Raw genomic sequence first — 22,190 nt, 5'->3', positions numbered from 1 at the left:
TATATGAAATCTGGACTACAATTCAAGTCTAATTGAAATCTAAATAGAAAACATTTATTTCAAACTTCTAAATGAGGATTTAATTAAAACAAAATTAGCTCATCTTTTTAGTTTTATCCTTGAATAGGAAATTTGAAACATACTTGACTTGATGGTTGGCTTTCTCTGACTTTGATTAATCACTTTCAAAGTAAGCAGAGGATCAGAACAATAATTTCATAATTACACGCCAGCGAGTTAACTTGAAACCTTAACTAAAATCACTGGAAGGATTTTAGGAAGTATAATGATGGTAAGTTTCATATAATGCTGTATATTTTTGTTACATATTTGAAATACTTACAAGTGCTAATCTGAAAAAAAGAACAGTTCCATGGTTCTATTCATTTATTTTCAGGATGTTTAATAGGAAAATGTTTAAGCTGGGGCTATTAATTTCAAAGACATCCTAGCAATAGTTACGAGCTTATTCATTCTCTGATGTCAATAGAAGTCTCCTTTTGTATTATTGTATACTTTGGTTTAAACCTAACATGTTTAAGCTTTGTTGAAGATATATTTGATGCAACAATCTTTGTGGTTAAATTAATAAATCTTGCTTTATGTGAATTATTATTGTGGGGTAATAAGCCAGCTTGCTTTTTCTAAGAGAAAAGTTTGAAATACAATTATGAACTACATCAAATTGTTTAAGGTTGCTCTGCAACATGCATATTTAGGATGTGACAGACTAAAATCTCTAGATGGGCCAAAGTACAAGTAAAAATTATTTTGCAGTGTGAACTGCAAAAGTACAAAATTGAGCTGAACACAGGGAGGAAGTAAACAATTTGTACCTATAAAGTATCCAACAAAGTTTTCCCTTATATCCTAATGGAAATGATGATAAACAGTGAGTTGGACTGTGCTATCATTATATGGTTGAATAATAGTATTCAGCAAAAATCAATAGCTGCATATTGAGATAAATGTTGAATCAAATTCTTCAGGTCTTCTAGGATGTGTCCTGTCATCTTATTTATGAATGAATTAGGTGAGATTAGAAAATATGAATATCCAATTTGCAGACAAGACCAGTTGTGCAGAATTGTTCCAGAAGATAGGACAATAAACAATTAACTTTTAATAGGAAATATGTTTTGGTTAGGTACAGGGAAAATTAATGATAACAGCATTTCAACAGGAGTGAACCAAATCTCTTTCATAGGAGGTATTTTAACAGAAGCTGGAAGGACATCCATTGGGGATGTGGTAGTCATGGATTGGACAAGATTATCTTAAAGGTTTCGACAAATCCATAATTTTATCATTCTGAAGCCCCTGCTAATTATGTTTTTTATTTATAAATTTATTTTCCTGCCCACCTTGTAGTTCAGGTGACCATATATCTAATCCTAACTAATATATCTATACCGATGTATCACAGTTTCATATAGTCATTTCTAAGGAATGGTTTGGGCTGCTGGAATTGTAGATTCTAAACTCATACTTGCTGCTGGTGTTGCAGAAAACCTGCTTATGTTGGGGTTTGAAACCAAAGTGTATTGTATTTTATTTGTTCCTTGGAACTGAAGTACATTATACTTGCCTTTCTTTTGGCAAATAGAGCCTCTCACTCTTGTGTTATAAATTCAGTTCAGACATAAATCATATTACCTTCATTGTATTACCTCCATAGTATTGTGTAATGGCATTATTTAAATTATGGTAAAGATTAGGTTGAATAGAATAGACCTGGAAGGGACCTTGGGGGTCTTCTAGTCCAGCCCCCTGCTCAAGCAGGAGAACCTATACTATCTCAGACAAGTGACTGTCTAGCCTCTTAAAAATCTCCAGTGATGGAGCGCCCACGATTTCTGGAGGGAAGCTGTTCCACTGGTTAATTGTCCTCACTGTCAGAAAGTTTCTCTTTAATTCCAGGTTGCTTCTCTGTTTGGTTTCCATCCATTATTTCTTGTCCTGCCCTCTGGTGCTTTGGAGAATATTGTGACCCTGTCTTCTTTGTGGCAGTCCCTCAAATATTGGAACACTGCTATCATGTCTCCCCTATTTCTTCTTTTTTTTAGACTAGCCAAACCCAAGTCCTGCAGCCGTTCTTCATATGGTTTAGTCTCCAGGCCTTTGATCATCTTAGTTGCTCTTCTCTGAATTTTTCAAACTCTCAACATCTTTTTTGTGATATGGTGACCAAAATTGGCTGCAGTATTCCAGGTGTGGTCTTTCTAGGTTTTTATAAAGTGGTACTAATACTTTGCGTGATCTTGATTCTATATCTTTGTTTATGCAACCCAGGATTGTATTAGCTTTTTGGCTGCTGCTGCATACTGCTGGCTCATAGTCAAGTGATCGTCCACTAGGACTCCAAGGTCCCTCTCACAGTTACTGTTTTTAAGCCAGGTCTTACCTAATCTGTACGTGTACAGATTGGTTGTATAGGTTGACTGATAACAAAAAAGGTAAGCAGAGTCAGACCTGATAGTTCTTGGAGGACATGCTATCCAGGAGATCCCAGGGCTCTGCAATTAGATTGGAAATAAAAAAAATCTTAGTGCTAATCCTCTATATTATTGCCAAGAAAATCTCTTGGATGTCTTCATATTATCATAAAAGTGACTTTAGTTTTTCATCTACAAGGTACATTCTATATAGTTGGGTGGCAGCTCTTTGTTCTTTCTGTTCTCAATTCTGGATTATGCTTTTTTTCTTTTGGTTACTATTGCAAGCCAAGAGATCAAGGGAATAGTATTTAAGTTGTTTGGGTGCTTTGGGGCCAGTTACTCCCACTCAGTCCCAGGAAGAATTTAGTAGTACATTACTTCTGAAAATGTGCCAAGAAAATTGCATGAGTCCATGTAGTTGCTAGGAGTTGACTGACTTGATGGCACAAAATGTATACATCTAAAAAATATGCAACATTTTAATTGAATTATTTATCTTTAATTAATTCCAGATTTGCCAGGTATTTTCTGTAAATTCAATTGAACATTAGGTAATCTGTCAATTAATGGGCATGTGACAATGACCTCTGATTATTGCCTATAAAAACAAAGATTAGCACTCATTTACAGATTTACATTAAATATGAACATACATTGGTGTTTTTTAAATATTTCTAACAGAAAACTCATTTGACAAAATCAAAAATAGAAATTTGGTCAGTGAGCATCCATATTTATAACACATTCTGCTTTAAAATGTAGGTCTTTGTGGTGGTTTAAGATTATTTTCAAAATTTTAATCACAAAGTGGGATAAAACCTTACAGTCTGGACAATATTAAGCTTCTATGTTGCTCTTCTTTTTACAAGTCCAATGTAGTGATTGACTGCAGAAATCAAAACACTATTTAGACTAGAAGGTAGTTAAAAATGTAAGGTTAAACTTAAATCTGGTAACACCTTTCTGCAATGCCTTTACTTAGCTTAGTCAAAAGAACATAATATCAATATATATATTTTGGTGAATATGATGTATATTTATAACAGTCTTATTTATAAAGAATAGTGCCAATCAATTTAAATTTGTTGCAGGTAGAATTTGATGGTCTATGGATAACTTATAATTCCTTTCTTGTTAGAAAATAGTCAACTTTTGTAGTAGTATCAGTTAAAGAGTTTATGGAAACTTAGTTTAAGATTGTTTAAAAAAGCACAAAATCTTTAACTTGAATTTGATGGCACCTGGTTTCATTTTTGTTCCCACAGCAACACCAATGGTACCAAAAGTTACCAATAGACCACCCTGATTTAAGAATTAAATCACTCTGGCCTTCTCTTTTTAGCCCTTTAGTTTGCTGACTAAATATTTAAATAGAGGTAAAACACATCTGTTATAGTTTGTGACATAGCTGTAGAGCAAAACTTCATGGTGCATAATTTGCAATTTTAAAACAAAAATTCTGGATTACTTTTAAATTTGTCATTATGTTCAGTGCTCTGAATGAAAACAGAGTTAAACTATGATTTATGTTTTACAAAGCAATAATTAAGAATGTGTATTTTAAATGAAGAGTAGCTCCCTTCTTGAGAAATAGACCTAAAAAAGTATATATTTTTAGCTTGCATGGTCCATTTTTAACATTGCTTAAATCCAAGGTTGTTTCCAGATGTGAGTTAGTTTTCATTATTGAGATTCCCATGGGAAAGTAAGAGAGCCAATATAAATGTTACCTCCAGACTTTTTACCCTTGTGTCTTTTTGACTGTCAGTAAGTTTACATTGATTATGAACATTCATTAAAATGCATCAAGATACTGTGTGTATGGACTTTTAAGCATCATATTCCTTTTCTTTTTCTTTTCTTTTTTCATGGTAGATTAGAAAAGGAAGGGCAAAGGAGGACTGTAGAACATGGTAAATTTTACTGCCATTCATAAAACTAGAAAGGTTTGAAGAATACTTTTTTGCAATTATATACAAATGTATTGGAAAATGCAAAAGTGTCTTGAAAGTCACATGGATTCTTTCCTTCTGCACAAATGGAATAATTATTTTGGACCCTGGTGGCCAAAGGGAATTAATTTCTTTTAAAAGTAATGGCTATTCTTCTGTGGTTAAAAAACAACAACAGGCTTGTCCCTTCAAAATAGTAGTCGTGGGTCAACTGATCTCTTGTGTAGCATATATTATTTTTCCTTCCCCCTGTTCTCCTTTGGGAGGAATAGTTCTCTACTAACATAATTTGTTATTTTCCTCAATCAGCCAAGTTTGCTACTCCCTTGTTCAGTCTGGAACGGATCTGCTCTAATTCCATCATGTGTAAAACACTTGCTTCTTTTGGCTGTGGACCATTTTCTCCTCCTGTTTATCCCACTTATCTAGCACTTTCAGATGAGCATTTTGAGATGCTACATGCCAATATTTTTAGTACTGAATTTAAATTCCCAATGTAGTTATTTCAGTATATGATATAGGAAGAGGGTGCTTATCTTGTCCTTTACTTCAGGCCATAAACTTTCAGCCAGTTCTGACTTGAGGTTTTTATCCTGTATGAAATGATAAGGTAAAGACAGTCTCTGTTACATGGCCATTCAGAAATCATGGATAACATTTTTTCTGTATAGATATTTATGTAAGGCTATATTGAAATAAGACCTCTTTATACGTATGTTGAGAAAACTTGCTGATTATCTGCCATCTTAACTGAAGATTTTGCATTCTAGCATTGGGAACAGGCAAGCTGGCTTTGACAGATGGAAAATAATTATTTAGAAAGTTTCAAGAGCCCTTATTTACTCAGTATCACAATTCTTTCTTGATCCATTATCTGCTCCCTAGACACAATCCACAAAGTTAGAAATTCAGGAAAGAGCTGTAGATAGAAAGGATAATTTCATGATTACATTTGACTGATTTAAAAGCATCCACTTATTCTTAGAAAGTGAGTTTATATTACAAAATAGCTAACAAGAATAGAATCATGTATTATGATGGAAAACGTATGTTGTAAGACAAAAATGTACAAAACATCTCTAGGACTACGCAGTGTTTTAGATTAATTAGAAGCACTTCAGAATATGTGGAAATGAGAAAATGAGCTGTTTGCAAGGTTAAAGGCACTTTACTATTTAGAATGAAAAAAAAGATAAACATTTCTCTAGATATGTGGAATTTCTTGGGCAGGAAATATGAAATCTTCTCATGATATGAACTGTGACATATATTGTAGGAAACTTTAAAACATGTAAGATTATTTTTTGCATTCATTCTGGCTATTTTATGCTATTTATCTGCTGCGAAGAAGATGTAGGAGAAAAATATTATTAAAATCCTTAGTCATGCAACTTCTGCAGATTTGTTTACTTCCTTCTTTAATACAAATATAATGTATAATTATAAGAGTTGAATGCACAATCTGTGAATGAGGCTATATATTATGGCAGTAGCTCCATGACTTATTTCCTCTGCTAAAGCAGATTCCTGGCTATGTTCCCAACTGACACAAACAGAGAAGAGTATTAGGCAGTGGTGGAATTCAGCCAGTTCGCACCACCTCAGCAGAACTGGTAGCTAATTTTTTGTTGCCCAGGCCCAGAATGGACTTCCGGAAGTGGCTTCCAGACAGAGAATTTCACATATTTGAAATCCCATCACTGGTATTAGGCATATGGAATTTCTGTAGCCCTCATCAAACTCCCTGACAATATAATGCTGGCAGTATAAGAATACAATTTATTTTCTCCCACTGATTTTGTGAAGCTTTGACAATTGAAATTTGTGGTCCTCTCCCCCACAAAAAAAGCCAATGAATAAGCAATATTCTTCCAAATGTTTTGCATGTCTATAGGCATCCAGTTAGAATATTCTTCTGATGAAAGTCCTTCATTATAGTAATCTTTTGCTGGAATAGAAGAAATGCTATGCTCAGCATATTTCCTATAATAGAAGTCTTGAAGCCTGTCTATTTTAACTTCATTTGAAAACTTACCTGACTTTCTGAGAGGAAACTTTAGCAATATTAATAAGGAACTGAAAGTCCCATACATTTAAAATAAGTCCTAAATTATTGCATATACTTTGTCTCCATGAATCTTAAGAATCTCCTTTTCCAAAACCACAAAGGATGCTGCAAATTAGAATGTGTTGTTGTAGAACTTTTTAAATATGTGATAACATAAATATGAGAATGTGTATCCCAAACTACATTTAACACTGTATGATATGCTCAGATCTGGCCCAGTATTTTGTTTGGATGCCAAATACTGTCAAATGCTCTGGGCTCATGCCAATATGAGTAGGAATCTAGCACTGTGTCTGTGAACCTTTAGACCATCGCAAATTGCAGATATAATTATTGATACCACATTGGTATGCATGACAGTGGCTTCTCTCCAAGAGCAGTACTGGAACAGGTGATGCTTAACTATCTCAGGAGCAGTCTGTAGGAAGTTTGGGAGTATGTGTGCTTATGGAGTGGCCAGAAGATTAGTTTTGGGAATATCCTTCTGAAAGAACATTGAATATATTTATTGTATATTTAAGTAAATAATCTAGTAATTTGTAATGCTCCATGTTAATCTTCCTTTTTTGAAGATTATTTATTCAAAAATCTGTAATTTTTACTGATACTGCATGCGCAGCTCTCTTTCAAATTTGCAAAAACAGAATTATTATTTCTGGAGAAGTACTGGAAAAAAAAGTTTTTTAAAACAGTGAACAAGATAAAACAAGAAATAATGAACAAGATAAAATAACAACAATATAAAACAAAGTTTAATAAGTATAAACTTTCAAAAAAGGCAATTTGCAAAATAAATTGCCAGTGTGGGAACAGTTGCATTGAGCAACTGTTGAACATAACACACTGAGTATCAAATTAAAGAACATTAAAAACATTAGGCTGAAAAACATAAGACACCATCTACAACAGCGGTCCCCAATCTATGAGCTACAGTCTGGTACCTTGCTGGGGACTCTTGGCCAGTGGGCCGCAGAAATGGCTGGCCAGGGTGCGGCATGCGTGGGCGCGCATTCTCCCACTTGTGCTAGCGCCCATGGCCCTGTTTGCGCATGTACATGGGCACAGATGGGAATGCTAGCACCGAGGCATGTGCATTTGTGAACGGGCCGCTAGTGTGGGGGTGTGTGTGTGGCCCATTTGCGCATGTGTGAAAAGGTGTTGCCACCATGGGGGTGCACAGCCATTCACAAATGCACCAGCGCATGCCACATGCACGAATGCAGCCGCTAGTACTGCACCAGGGGGGTGCAATGGTCATGAAAAACAGTTTATTTTTTTCAGTCATTAAATGAACTATCATAAGTTGAAGTCTACCTGTATTTGCCAAACTGGAGCCAGTCTATTCTGTCTGGACTGTGGCTTCTTGTCCTGCATATAGGTCATTCATAGGAACCATGAGATATTCTGGAATTTCCATTTTCCTAATGACATTCAACAGCTTGACATAGTTGAAATAATAACCTTTTCATAATAAAACACATATTCAGGGTTTGTTTAGGATTTTTGTACTCTCGATTATCCTTGTGCATCAGCATTACTGTGACACTGCTTTAAAACCCAGCTTGAATATCTGACATTTCTCTTTCAAGATAAGTCATTAAATTGTTCTAAACTCTTTTGCCCATTCTGTTACGTCTCCCTTCACTGGTTTTGTGTATGTAGACCAAAGTCTTCCAATCTATTGGTGACTGTATCATTGTTCAAAAAACCTTAGAACCTTACTGATCTTTCTATTATTGTCATATTTCTGTAGATATTCCATCAATTCCTGAAATCTTCTAATGATTTGAGTTCTGATCTAACTTCACCTTTTAGTTCTAGAGAATTTTGTAAATAGGAAATATATTCTAAGGTAAAGATGTTGCTATCTCTATTATACCAGTTTACAATTTTCAGTTTACCCCTTCCATTTTTGCTTAATCCTCTTTGAATCAGTTAGTTTTTATCCATGGCATCCTTTAGCAAACCAATCTGAAATTAAAATCCTCTTCTGACTTTAGATAATTTTTGGAAGATTTTCTTTGTTTTTTCACATCAGTTTACATCTTCAGTGTCTTTATGGATGTTGCTGGAATACTGCTTTTCATCTCTTCCAATAGCTCTCGGAAATTCTTTACTAAGTTCCTTCCTGAGATCTTTGTCTTTCTTGGCTCTGACTTCTCCTCTGTTTTTGGCAATTTGACATCCATTTCTACATTCATCTTTAGCGTGTTTGATTTCATTCCATATTTCCCCTGGTTCCCTATCAGTTGGTTTCAGGACTCGAAAATGATTCCTGATGTTCTTGAAATTGTTAAGTATATGCTCAAGTTATATCATGAAAAATAATTAGCTTTACTCCTCTTTAGCTTGACTTACAGTTTGTTGGTTAGCAGTGTGGCAAGTTGAGGTGCCTTACCAAGGAATGTGGTTGAGTCTAGTCCAAGGTCATTTTTTTTAGGAAGGCAGATGAGTTAGCACAACCCATATGCCATAGGTAAAAAGCGAAAAATGTTGGAAGGTGCTGTACAGTGGCACATATACATCCAGGACACGGAATATAAAAAGATGCAGGAAAAGCAAAGGGGGGGGGTTATATTGCAGATGCTGCAGGAGATGGTGCTGGAGAGGATGTCACCTGGTAAACATGAAGTGGCGCCTGCAAGTCCAGAGATTCTGGCCTTGAGAAAAAAGACCAGGAAAAAAAATCCTGGAGTAGCTTGTGAACATATGGAGAACAGGCTGTGTTGTGTTCGAGGAGGTTCAGATACTGGACAATGGAATTGTGTGAGTTAAAGACCTTATTTGGCAGTAAGACAGCTAGGAAAACTCACAGGCATTCATTCCAACATCAGCCATTAAGATAAGGAGAGAAAAAGAAGTTGGAAGACAGCACAAGCAAAAATTTGGGAAATAGGATTGGGTGTTTGAGCATTGAGGAGTATGTATATGTTAAGTTTAGTAAATTATAAATTATATTTTCACTTGTATATATTAAATCACACTAAACTCCCTCATTTTTTTTCAATGCTTCCAAGTATGTGCCTGTATCAGCTCTTGTTCTGATCCACACTTTGACAAGCAGTTCCTGATATATTATACAGTCAGCCCCTGGCCATGTCTTTTCTGTAATAACTGAGCTCTTCCACCTCCTTGTATCAGTAATACAGGCAGTTTAATTTAATAACAATAACAACAACAGCAACAATAATAAAGTTGGAAGGGACTTTGGAGGTCATCTAGTCCAACCCCCTGCTCAGGCAGGAAACCCTATACCATTTCAGACAAATGGCTGTCAAAACTCCCAGTGTTGGAGCATTTACCACTTCTGGAGGCAGGTTGTTCCACTATTCTAACTGTCAGGAAGTTTCTCCTTAGTTCTAGGCTGCTTCTCTCCTTGATTAGTTTCCATCCGTTGCTTCTTGTCCTGCCTTCAGGTGCTTTGGAGAATAGCTTGACTCCCTCTTCTTTGTGGCAGCTCCTGAGATATTGGAACACTGCTATCATGTCCCCCCTCATCCTTCTCTTCATTAAACTAGACATACCCAATTCCAGCAACCGTTCCTTATATGTTTTAGCCTCCAGTCCCCTAATCATCTTTGTTGCTCTTCTCTGTAATCTTTCTAGAGTCTCAACATCTTTTTTACATCGTGGTGACCAAAACTGGATGCAGTATTCCAAGTGTGGCCTTACCAAGGCATTGTAAAGTGGTATTAATACTTCACGTGATCTTGATTCTATCCCTCTGTTAATGCAGCCTAGCACTGTGTTGGCTTTTTTGGCAGCTGCAGCACACTGCTGGCTCATATTTAGGTGACTGTCCACTAGGACTCTGAGATCCCTCTCACAGTTACTACTATTGAGCAAGGTACCCCCTATACTATACCTGTACATTTGGTTTTTCTTGCCTAAATGTAGAACCTTGCTTTTTTCACCATTGAATTTCATTTTGTTAGATAGCGCCCAGTGTTCAAATCTGTCCAGATCCTCCTGAATCCTAAATCTGTCTTCTGGAGTGTTGGCTATTCCTGCCAGCTTGGTGTCATCTGCAAATTTGATGAGTTCCCCATCTATCCCCTCGTCCAAATCGTTGATGAAGATGTTGAAGAGCACTGGGCCTAGAACAGAGCCCTGGGGCACCCCACTACACACGTCCCACCATGTAGATGCGGTTCCATTGAGGACCACACCCTGAGTACGGCCGGTCAGCCGGCTACAGATCCATCTGGTGGTGATGTTGTCTAACCCACATTTTTCTATCTTATCAAATAGTAGGTTGTGATCTACTTTATCAAATGCCTTACTGAAGTCCAAGTAAATTATATCCACAGCAATTTATTTTTATCTGTCTGGTAATGCTTGTGTATATAATCTTTATTTGGGTTGTTTGAATGCAGTAGCAGCAATGGAGACATCATTAGATTAGCAGAAATTTATAAATTGTTTGCTGCTGCCTAAGATGTTAATATGTAGTCAGTTCATTTCATCTTCCATTATGTTGAACTTTCCTGTGTTCATGCTTCTTACATTTCATGTTCTAGTGTAATTCTATTTTCGCAACCTCAGATTTTGCTTCTGGCATGGCAACATCAGCAACTAGTCTCAAAGGTTTTAATTTAGTCATGTCATAGACACCATTACCATTCCAAAAGAGGTTCAGCTTTTTTATGGTAGCATGTTGAATACCATCTGACTTAGGGCCCACCATCAGTCACTTTATCATATTGATCCATATGATTCTTCCTGGAAAACGCAGTGATTTACTATTGTCTTCTCCTGTAGAGTATGAAATGTTTTGACTCTAGCATCTTCCTGTAACACTGCCCTCTGGTAAGGGTTTATGCTTGCTGTAGCTGGCCATACGGGGTGACCCTCATGCTTGAGTGACTCTGTGTGGGAGTACATATTCTTAGCCTATACTCTGATGATTTTTGATCATCCCACCCAGGAAATCCCTGCCCCTTGCTGCAATGAGACAGCATAGCAGGACTTGATGGAAGGCTATTTATATGAAACCAGTAAAATTTAGTGTAACTAATATATTGCAGATGCCATGTACATTAAGATTGTTTGGGGCTGTTTTATACCTTTGCCTAAAAAGCACCTAAACATTTTCAATAATATACTGGTATTCTAGTTTTTGTATTTGTTCATTATTTACTTTTAAAGTGTCTTAATGCATATTAACTATCAATGTTGATATATCAGTCTGATGTTTATACAAGTTGGGAACAAATCAGCAAGCAATTGGAAAAGGTGAAAGGATCTTTTGGCATCTCATTGAACTTTTTGACTGATTTTCAGCTTTATTTTACTGATTAGATTTGTGAGACTACTAAAATAGAAATGTACATATTACGTTTCTAATACTTAATGTTACATAATAAGCTGTTTTACAAGCATTTTTTGGTTTCAAAAGTTTTTGTCAATTGGATATTTGTTTCAGACAAACAGAAGCAATTCATTTTCAACGTTTTCTCAATGCTTTTAACTTGCTGTTCCAAGTTAATAGTCTGCTTTACATTAATAGTCCAAACTGTGATTGTAAGTTTATTGAAAACTTCTTGTGACACAATAAATTATAAAATTCTCTTTTTGAATTAGATATTACTGTTACCCTTTTTATTACTGTTCAGGTATCTTAATGCAGTTATATGGTTTATATAGATGGTGTTTAGTTGGTTCACTGATATGAATAGTGCACATGGAGGTATGTAATTTCTAATAAAATATTTTTTGTATGTCATGCTAAACCATGCTATAGTTGTTCATAGTATGTTGTCCGAATCCAACTATGACTGAAATTGTGGATAAGAAAATTAACTACAATATGCAACCATCTGTCCTTAGTAACATGGGCATTTTTCATATAAATGAAAGTTCTGGATAATCCATTAATCTTATTAATTGTCTTAGTTTATTTAAAGTAATTCTGACCCCAAATGGTAACTGTATACTTGAATTCAAGGCAAAACAATAAAAATGTTGATTGGTTGGCCATTACAAGGTAGCTGAGATGAACTATCATTTGGAACATACAAAGCTTATGCAGTATATAGGTGTAGCAATGTAGAATTTGTTGTCTCCTCCCTTATTAAAATGAATATTACAGATTTTTTATTGGTTTTCAGAATACATTTAAGCATTAAGATGCTTCAATGAAAGTCCATAGTTTAGCATCTGGGATGACCAAATAAAGATGATAAGAAATAAAAGCAATTTGGTGCATGGTGTTACATATTGACTCCCTTTGCCTTTGAATTTCAATCAGGGATGGTTTGGATTATGACACCAAGTGCTTTGCCTTAGGCTTGTGATTCTGTGAAGTAACTTTTTTCAGATGCATCAGCTATGCATTGGCTAATTTGTTATGAAAATGAAAAAACATTCAATAATTGTAGCTAAATTGTGCTGCTAACATATGTTTCTGATAAAATTATTGGTAATATGATAGAATTGAAATAACTATGTGATTGCTTAGTTTTAAATAACATTTCCAATGACAGTCTATCAAAATGGTTTTCCTTCCTTTTTTGAAGATTATTTATGAAACATTATTAATTTCAAATGGCAGAGATCCAATTATGTAAGATATACTGAAATTTAGCCAGCAGAATTGTAAAATTAGTGCTCCTTGAATTTAGCATTAATACTAGTTTTTTACTTTATAATTTAATATAATTTTACAGAACTAGTCCAGCTAATTCAAGGGTCCCCAAACTCTTCATTTCACTGACCCATTTCTAAAGATTGTTCATCAACATCCACACATTTATTATATGAAAATAATTTAATAAATGCTACTTTTATACTACTCCTGCTGCTGCTGCTGCTGCTATTACTATACTATTATAGCTAATATTGTTGACCCTGTGGTTAGTCTGATTGACCTTTGGGGAAGTATTAGCCTTGAGTAATCCCAGTTAGAACTCTTCTGTCCAAGATAAAGATCTGTGATGGATGGATGTATACCGTGTGTATGTCTTCGGCTGTGTGTACCTTTGAATTCTAGTAACTATGTGGATGAGCCTGTACAGCTTTCTTGGCAACACTTTTAGAAATTATTTGCAATTGCTTTCATCTTATAGCTGATAAAGGGTGTCCAAAGTCATCCAGCTAACTTCATGTTTTAAGCAGAACCAAAACTTAGCGTCTACCAGTTATAACCTGGTGCCATTAACCACTATTCTAAATTAACCCTCTATACACATACAATATCTATTATGTTATATTTGATAATGAAAAATAGATATTGGAATCTGGATAGTTTCAGGGTGACTCCAAGTCATTATGTTTTTATGTATGTAGCTATAGAAGTTCATAAAGTACAAAATAACATTTTTTTGTACATCTTTATCATTTTAGGTGAGATGCTTAACTCTGAGGCTATCACTTTCAAAGAAGCCATGATTTACTAGATCTAGTCAACCATTCTGATTAAAAATAAAAATGCCTTTTATAAATTGTAATCTAATTTATCAAAGTCCAATAGATAAAATTGTTTAGTGATGTCCAGTATGAGGAAAATAAATGAAGGATCCAATCTGGCTCCAGCACGAGTCCAAAAGCTCGGAAGACTAAACCTCTGGTCCCGGTGACCAATCCTAGATTGGATCCCATTATCCTGGGACATGTATATTTGCCTTTAGTGATATCTTTCTACTTCACCTGTAGGAATAGAAATTTTAAGTCTATGAAAGCCCAGCAGAGTTTATTTCACACTTGAAGGCAAGTAACAGGTAGCCTCAGAGTCTGTTTTTACAGCCTCAGAGTCTGTTTTTACAGACTAATGTGTCAGGTGTGAAACCACACATGAAGGTTCAATTAAACTGATTTATTAGTAAGAGCCTATGTACAAGAATCTTCTCAACTAATGGTCAGCACCTGATTAGAATTAGAGAGGGTTAATTGCACTCAAGGGGGGGGGCTGTACTTAGTTTGCTTGTGGCTATATAGTAATACTAGGCTAATCCCCTTTTTTCATTCTGCCCTTTCTCCTTCTGGTTTTGTTATTCCTTCTCCTTCACCCTGTCAATCCTAGTTTAAGAGTACTTTTGACAAGATTTGATAGGCTCACTATTAGAAACAAAGATACTATAGTTTGGTACACTATGTTCATGAAAGTAACAATTAGTGCAGAAAATAGATTGGCATTGGCTGCCAATATATAATTAACTTGAGTTCAAGGTGTTAATAATAATAATTAAAGCTACAGTTATTGAGATATCACTAGGCAGCACTGCTTTGGTACCTACATGTATATTAAAGTTCCCCAAGGAAAGTTATTCAACATCCCATTATTGGGAATTTTACTTCATGTAAAAAAGCAGAAAGAGCCTTATCTTTGGCTTAAGTATGCAGTGCTATTCCAAAGATCATAGTTTGCTTTATCAGTTGCTTTGCATTGGGCTTTAATTATTAGTTTACTCCAATATAAAAATTATTAAATACAGTGGATAAGAATAATTAATAATCAATAGGAAGATGTTTTATTATCCCATGTCTGCTTCGTTTATTCAGAATGCTTTCTCAAAAACATATATAGATATTATAGTTATAGATTACTTCATCACATATTCCAAAAATATAATGAGGAATATCATCATTTTAAAAGAGTACCTTCATATATATCTTTTACAATTCAGACTCTATTTATTCTCTGTATCGGAGCAAATCCTCTCAACATACTTGTTTCTTATTGGTTGGTCACTTTTATATTCAATTCACATTCATGCTGATTATTCTTGACCCCATTGCCTTTTAAATTGTCTATTTTTGTCACATTTAGCCCAGTCTTATGTTTCTCCAGATCCATCTCTCACTTTTATTTAACAAAAACATAGTTAAATTAGGATATTTGCTACTGATGTGGCAATTGGACTAATTCAAGGACAGACGTTCAGTTTATCTAGGTGATTAAACAAATTCAAAATGGAAGGGCTATTAGTTATTATTAGATTTGATGAATTAAAACTAATTCCACAATCAAAGACAACACTTTAAAATGTAGCTGCTGGTAAGTATTATTGAAAGAGGGCTGCTATTTCCAGGATATTTCTGGTTATATGTTGTGTCATACAGAATGCCAGAGTGGAGAAACAATTGATAAACCATCCATCACTTCTCAAGATAAACGTGTAGCTATGTTATATCACCCTTTATGATTAAGAGATTTTGTATTGAAAAGAAATAAAGATCACATCATTGACAAAATTTTATTCAAATTTCATTCATTTTTGTCTTTCAACTTTGAAATCCATTTATGTTAATATGACCAACAATTGCATAATTATTTAATTCATGTTGATTTAAAAGTATAACTACTGTTGAAGAAGCAGGGCAAGTTTAGACCACTGCTAGTTTTGATAGTAAATTAGTAATGATCTTTGTGTTTCCCTTTTATGAAATAGCTTCAGATCATCAGACAAGAAAAAAGGCAGTCAGCTGACATTTAAATAGAAGTGCAGGTTGCATTATTTCTACATCAGGAGAACCAACAATGCATGTTAAGCTAAGGTATAGAAAATAAAAATAGGAAGCTGACATTTTATGTAGTTCTAGTTTAAATGCCAGTTTAAGTTTAGGGGAAATAGAATTATGCAAAACGTTCATTGCTTCTAACTTCTGTTTTGGGGTTAATCGAGACAATCATACCTTATAGCCACTGTATGACCTATGAAATGACAATCAGAGTACTTGCTTTTTAAAACCAATTGTTCCATGTTTAGTTTAGTAAATGTCATCTGGACTCAGTAAAAAAGTAAATGACCTGCATTGAATTAGTATAATTGAAACGCAAACAAAATATCACATAGTTGAGGACTCATACAGGAAGAGAGAAAGTTGGGAAAATTTCTCTGTATGATAAATAAAATATGAGAATAAAAAACAGGTTTAGTCATCTGTTTTGGTTATGATAATTTTAAACTATAGTATTAAGTTTGTAACATTTATTTTTCACTACTAGAATAAAGTCCTCTATCACCAAGACATAATGCTAGTGTGAAATTTTAGCTTTTTTTGGACCAAAAAAATCCTCAATGTTTTGGTCATATTTTAACTATTTCATGGTAATAGCATAATAGTTTAGATTATAAATCACTTAAGATATTTGTAATTTGCCAAAAGCTTAAAATTTTTCTTGCGAAAGCCTTTCTGATTCTTAGCTTCACTTTTATTCACAGGATAGACCTATAAATATTTAAAAGCTTTTCAAAACGTTTATGTCTTGATGTATTCTAAACTTCCTTACTGTCTATAAAAATGCTGTATGTTTATTTTCCAACTCAAAAACTTATTTTTTATGAAAACATAAATGTATTGTAAAAGAAATGTGATATACTTTGTTGGATAGGTATTTTGCTCCAGTGAATCAGTATGGAGTTTTTAAATTATAATCTAAATTTTTCCCAGGATATATTTTTCTTTAAATGCCTTTGGTGTAAACTGAAAGTTGTGATTTAAGAACAGCTGATGTTTCTAAGGTGAAGTTTGCAAGAAATCTAATCTCACTAACAGTGATAGGAAAGCAATTTGATCAATGAATTAGCAATTTAAGAGGTAGGAAGATCAAGGAGGTACAGATAAGATAAGGAAAAGTATGAAAGTGTACAGTAGTGGAATTTGGGGAAGGTTCAAGAGGGTGTTAACTGTTCTGTTGTAAGCTAGTTAAAAGTCCTTGTAAGTCATTATTTAAGCTGATGGAAAAACAACATGTTTAATAAAAGTATCCATTTGCCATGAACATTATGAACGAATCCTGTTCTTACTCTGCAGCATAGTTTTAAATTTTACTTCAATATAAATGATATGTATCTATTTTTGACTTTTTAGTTCTGTATTTATTTTTTAAACTTGGCTTCAGTTAAAAAAATTATGCCAGGTTTAATAACAGAAAACAGTCATTGTATTCCTGGGATATAGTCTGTACAAAATGAAGTATGCTAGTTTCTGTTGAAAGCAATGGAATTTCAAATGTTATAGTGAACTTGTAGTAGCTAATGTAGTCCTAATGCAAAAGCATGCAAATGCAAGTAGATAAATTGGTACTACATCCGTGGGAAGACAACAGTGTTGTGACCTTGACATATAGTCATGCATCTTTCGACAATGCTGGCTCCCTTGGCTAGGAAATGGAGATGAACACTACCTTCTAGTGTCAGACACAACTGTACAGGGCAAATCATTACCTTATCTTTAATATCTATGCAGATTCTCAATTATCCAAGTCTAAAAAGTGCTTTTTTAAAAAGGCAACTGGACTTTGTTTTTCTTGAAGAAACATCTTCAAGAAAAGTCCACTTAACTTTAATACCACTTTAATGGGACATTTAAGCAGTAGTCAGCAACCTTAATGGTTTGGCAGTTTACTAAGGACAGTTTTTATTCCTAAAGTCTCCAAGATCTCCAATATATTTTAACCTTTGTGTTAAGTATGCCACACAAAAGTCTCAATTTGTATGGTACTCTGTAACCTAGAGAGATTTTAATGGCATCTACATAGTGTATTAATCAAATATTCCTGAATCTTGAATTACTTTTGAGCTCTAGAGTATACTAGTTATAAGTGGTCTAACTTTCTGTACTGTTTGTAGCACATCTAGCTTTCACAATCAGCTCCCTTTATCTTTATATATTTATTTTAATCCCCAAAATACAGGTGGGATTGTTTCATTTTTCCCCAGTCTGATTAAATCCTGTTTTAAAAACTGTTTCTGGGATTGTATTCTGTAGATTTGCGCCATGTTAAACAGTGATGGCTTTTAAATAGTTTATCAACCTTTGGAGTTTACTTCAGAATGGATTTTATAGCAAGTAAGCAAACAAAGGAGGGCAATGGAACAAGCTAATTCCAGCTACATAGCGCTCTTTTACTAATCAAATGCAAGTGTAGACATTCTAATGATGGACAACTTATTTTCCATTACAAATTTATTTTTTTCCATAGATTCTCAGATTTATAATTTTGAAAATGTAAAATGTCCCTTAAAAAAAAAGAAACAAATCCAGAGATTCTCAAAACACAAATAACATTCATTGGCCTGATTAGCAATATGTTTGTGCTACATTGTGTAACTTTTCCTGAAAAGCACACCTTGTCAGGCAGATCTACTTTATTTAAGAATAGAGCTTAGTTGAGAAATTTGAATTATTCTGCAGTGCAGGAAATTGCCATGTGGATGTATAATTTCTGCTGGTATATCATATTGCATCTCTATTATACTCTTATCTGTTTATGCATTCAAAGTTAATGTTGCTTACCTTTCAAATGCATTTTGATTCCAGGTTGTATATAGGGTCTTCATTTATGTGCATATTTATCAAATCAAGTTTCTTTTAAGGATCTAAGTATAAAAGGTGTTCAGAAATCCTTTTTTATTCATTTGTACTCTTTGTAATGCTATGACAATGTGAGTAAAATTGCAAAATAATCTTGTAGTTGAACATAGAATGCCTATCTCAGTAACTCATCTTTACTCTTAATCATATGGCAATTGTTCCCTTATCTTTTCTTCCCTCTTTGTCAGGTATTACTGCACCAATTTAAGTTCACCACACTTTCCATGAAATAATATCCAAAGGTCATCATTTTAAGGGAGTATACTGTTCACAGAGACAGATTTATAGATAACCAAATTACTGGCACAAGATAGAAAAGCAAAATATTATAGTTAAATTCCATGCAATATTAAAACAATTTAAGCAGAAAACTTTAGATGCTCTTTATGACTTTCTCTTTATGGGAACACGTACTTTCTTAATTCAAACTAAGTTTTCTTAATTAATATTTTAAATGCAAGTATGATAACTTATCTTTTTCCCCCTGTACTATATCCTTCTGTAGGAAATTACTATTGCATGACTGAAGTGAGGCAAAACTCAATTAAGCTAGTTTTTCAGAAGTGTTAATAGCATTGCATTTTTTTTCTCTCTCTACCGTTGTGTTATTGAATCATTATTAGATTTATTCAAAGCTGGTAAGTTGTTTTAGACAGTGAATGATATCTAATTGATAAAGTGATAAAAATATGACAAGTTACAGTGCATTTTATTGATCAGATACAGGTAGCTCTCAACTTATAACAGTTCATTTAATGACCATTTGAAGTTACAACAGCACTAAGAAAAGTGATTTATAACCATATTGCACATGACCGTTGCAGCATTCTCATGGTTACATGGTCAAAATTCAAATGCAATTGACTCATATTTATGACGGTTGCAGTATCCCAGGGTCATGTGATCACCTTTTGCCACCTTCTGACAAGCAAAGTCAATTGAGAACAGATCCCTTAACAGCCATGTTACTAACCTAATAATTGCAGTGATTCACTTAACAATTGTAGCAAGAAAAGTCATAAAATTTACTTAACAAACGTCTCAGCAACAGAAATTTTGGACTCAGTTGTGGTCGTAAGTCGAGAACTACCTGCATTGTGTCGTGAAATGGCTTAAGATCAATAATGCAACATTTTCAGTTATAAATATTTGTTTTAGACAAATGTTTGCTTGTCATATCTGCTAAAGAGAACTTGGATTTCAGGGATCGTCAATTATCCTTTGAAGGCAGTCATAACACCTTATGATTTTATGGGAGCAGAAGTGAAATACTTACAGAAGAAACTAATGTTAAACCTCTTGACTTTAGACAAATATAATAAAGTGACACATTTCCTTTGTTCTAAGTAGTCTGTGGAAAACAGATCCATTCCAGTTCAAAAATAGTCTAAAAATGGTCCTGGTTACTGTAGGAAATTTGTTACTTAATGAATTACTTGCCTCAGGCATTTGATTGATATTTCTTTCTTTATTGGCAAAATTTAATACTACCAGTAATGTAATTGCCTGACCAGTGGGCCAGATTGGAGACAGAGTGGTTCTTATCCTATCTAAGTGGTCAATATTAGAATTTTATGTTCAATTTCTTTTCACATGTAGATAGTCCTGGCAATTGGGACCAGAATTTCCTCCACTAAGCAATATGATTGGAAAGGACAATGGCACATGGCTGCATTGCTTAGTGTTTGCAGTTCTGAAGTCCTAGTTGCTGAACTCTTATTGGTTCACTTAAGTCCAAGTTAGACAAAGAAATGGGTTCATAAACCATAGTATTTAAGGTAAAGTTCAATCTTTTCTGTTCAGGATAAAAAACTAGATACTGGACTCTAGATATAAGAACACTGACGGTACTTACAATTACTTACATACAAAATTTAAGATAATTCCATGTCTATATTTCTTAAGAAATTTGGGAACTCAATGTACTGGTCACTTTCAGATCAAGCTCCTCCTATGCATTTTATGTTGGATGGCCTTTGAATTGTTCAGAAGTTGCAACTAGTACAGTATTGCACACAAGAACAACACAGTGTAAAATAAATGACTAACAGCAGTTTGATTCCTATAGTAAAATTTTGGTAATAAGCATTGGTTTAATGTTTGAAGCCTTTTAACTAAGGCTGCCATATCTAAGGTACAAAAATCTGGATAATCTCTAAATGGCAGTAAAGAGCTTCACTGCAGTAATTATACAGATTTGTGCAGCTCAGATGTGATAGTTCTATTTAAACAACCTTTCAGTTTAAATCTGCCTTCCATTGAACCTGTAATTTACTCCTGTGGTAAAGACATTTTGTTATTCCTTATGCTTTGTGCTAGAGTTGTCTTTTATCTGACTATACACGTTTTTGTATACAGTACTGCTTCATGAAGATGTAGTTCAGATAAGCAACTGAAAATATGTTTTGAGAAATCCTACAATATTATTTGACTGTGCTGTTATAGGTTATTTTTAGTAATATGGTACAGGCAAAGTATTGAATATGTTGCTTTTCTATGCAGAAACTTTCAGGTGCTGAAAGTTTTAAATTTTGGATGTATAAAGTGGACTGTGAACATTAGGAGTGGTGGTAGTTGTGATTAATTCTGTGGTGACTAATTACTTTACAGGAATGGGCTGGGGGAGGATTCATACTATTGTCTTCTTGTTGCATTAATTGATAAGACAATTTGTCAGGTAGCAGTATTAAACCAGTGAATAAAAATGACTTTTTGGTTACAACTGTAGTATTATTGATATGTAGTATGGGGTGTGCCATTATAACAGTTTGCTCACTCCATTATTACTAAGCCAGGACTTGAGTTGAATCTGGTTTTGTTGAAGAGTAGACCATATATATGCATTAAGTGTTTGTTATTTAGTGCTAAAAAATAATAGTATGATCATCCTGAGCATGGCACAGGGAAGAAGCTCAAATCTTACCATTCTAGACTGCAGGTAATGGAATAAGGTCTGGAGCTATTGAAAGGCAGATTCAGATTAAATACTAGAAGGAACTTTCAAACAATAACATTAGAACCAGAGATTTATCAGGGATGCTTTCATTTGGATTCCTGCACTGGGCAGATGGTTAAATTCGGTAGTTTAAATTATATTTTCCAACAATATCATTCTCAAATAGCTATCGGAACATCATGAAAGGTTACAATCTTTTTTAATATATATGTATTTCATAGCTTATGTGGCAAAATTTATACTGAGTCAGTTTGTCATAGAGAGGTGTTAGTTATTATATAGACCAAGCTTATATTGTGATGACAATGCTATAAAAATGGTATTTAAGACAACTTTTTCTTATGGACTTCTGAAAGCTATTACAAGTTTCCTTTGTTAAGTTGAAGATAATATGGTAATTTACTGAATCTGAATTCAAAAACTGGTAATTGTCAAGGTTAGAAGCGAAAACATATCTT

General features: G+C 34.2%; 1 protein-coding gene across 1 annotated transcript in view; it reads left to right on the top strand.

Moving 5' to 3' along the window:
- The window catches only part of STK3 (serine/threonine kinase 3), a 124,526-nt gene that overhangs the window by 25,122 nt on the left and 77,214 nt on the right, over positions 1-22,190 (top strand). The gene's annotated exons all lie outside the window — the stretch shown is intronic.

The sequence above is a fragment of the Crotalus tigris genome, unplaced genomic scaffold, assembly GCF_016545835.1.
Source record: "Crotalus tigris isolate CLP2741 ecotype Arizona unplaced genomic scaffold, ASM1654583v1 scf7180000024384.25900115:4084858, whole genome shotgun sequence".
NCBI lineage: Eukaryota > Metazoa > Chordata > Lepidosauria > Squamata > Viperidae > Crotalus > Crotalus tigris.
This window is presented reverse-complemented; position numbering and strand designations above follow the sequence as displayed.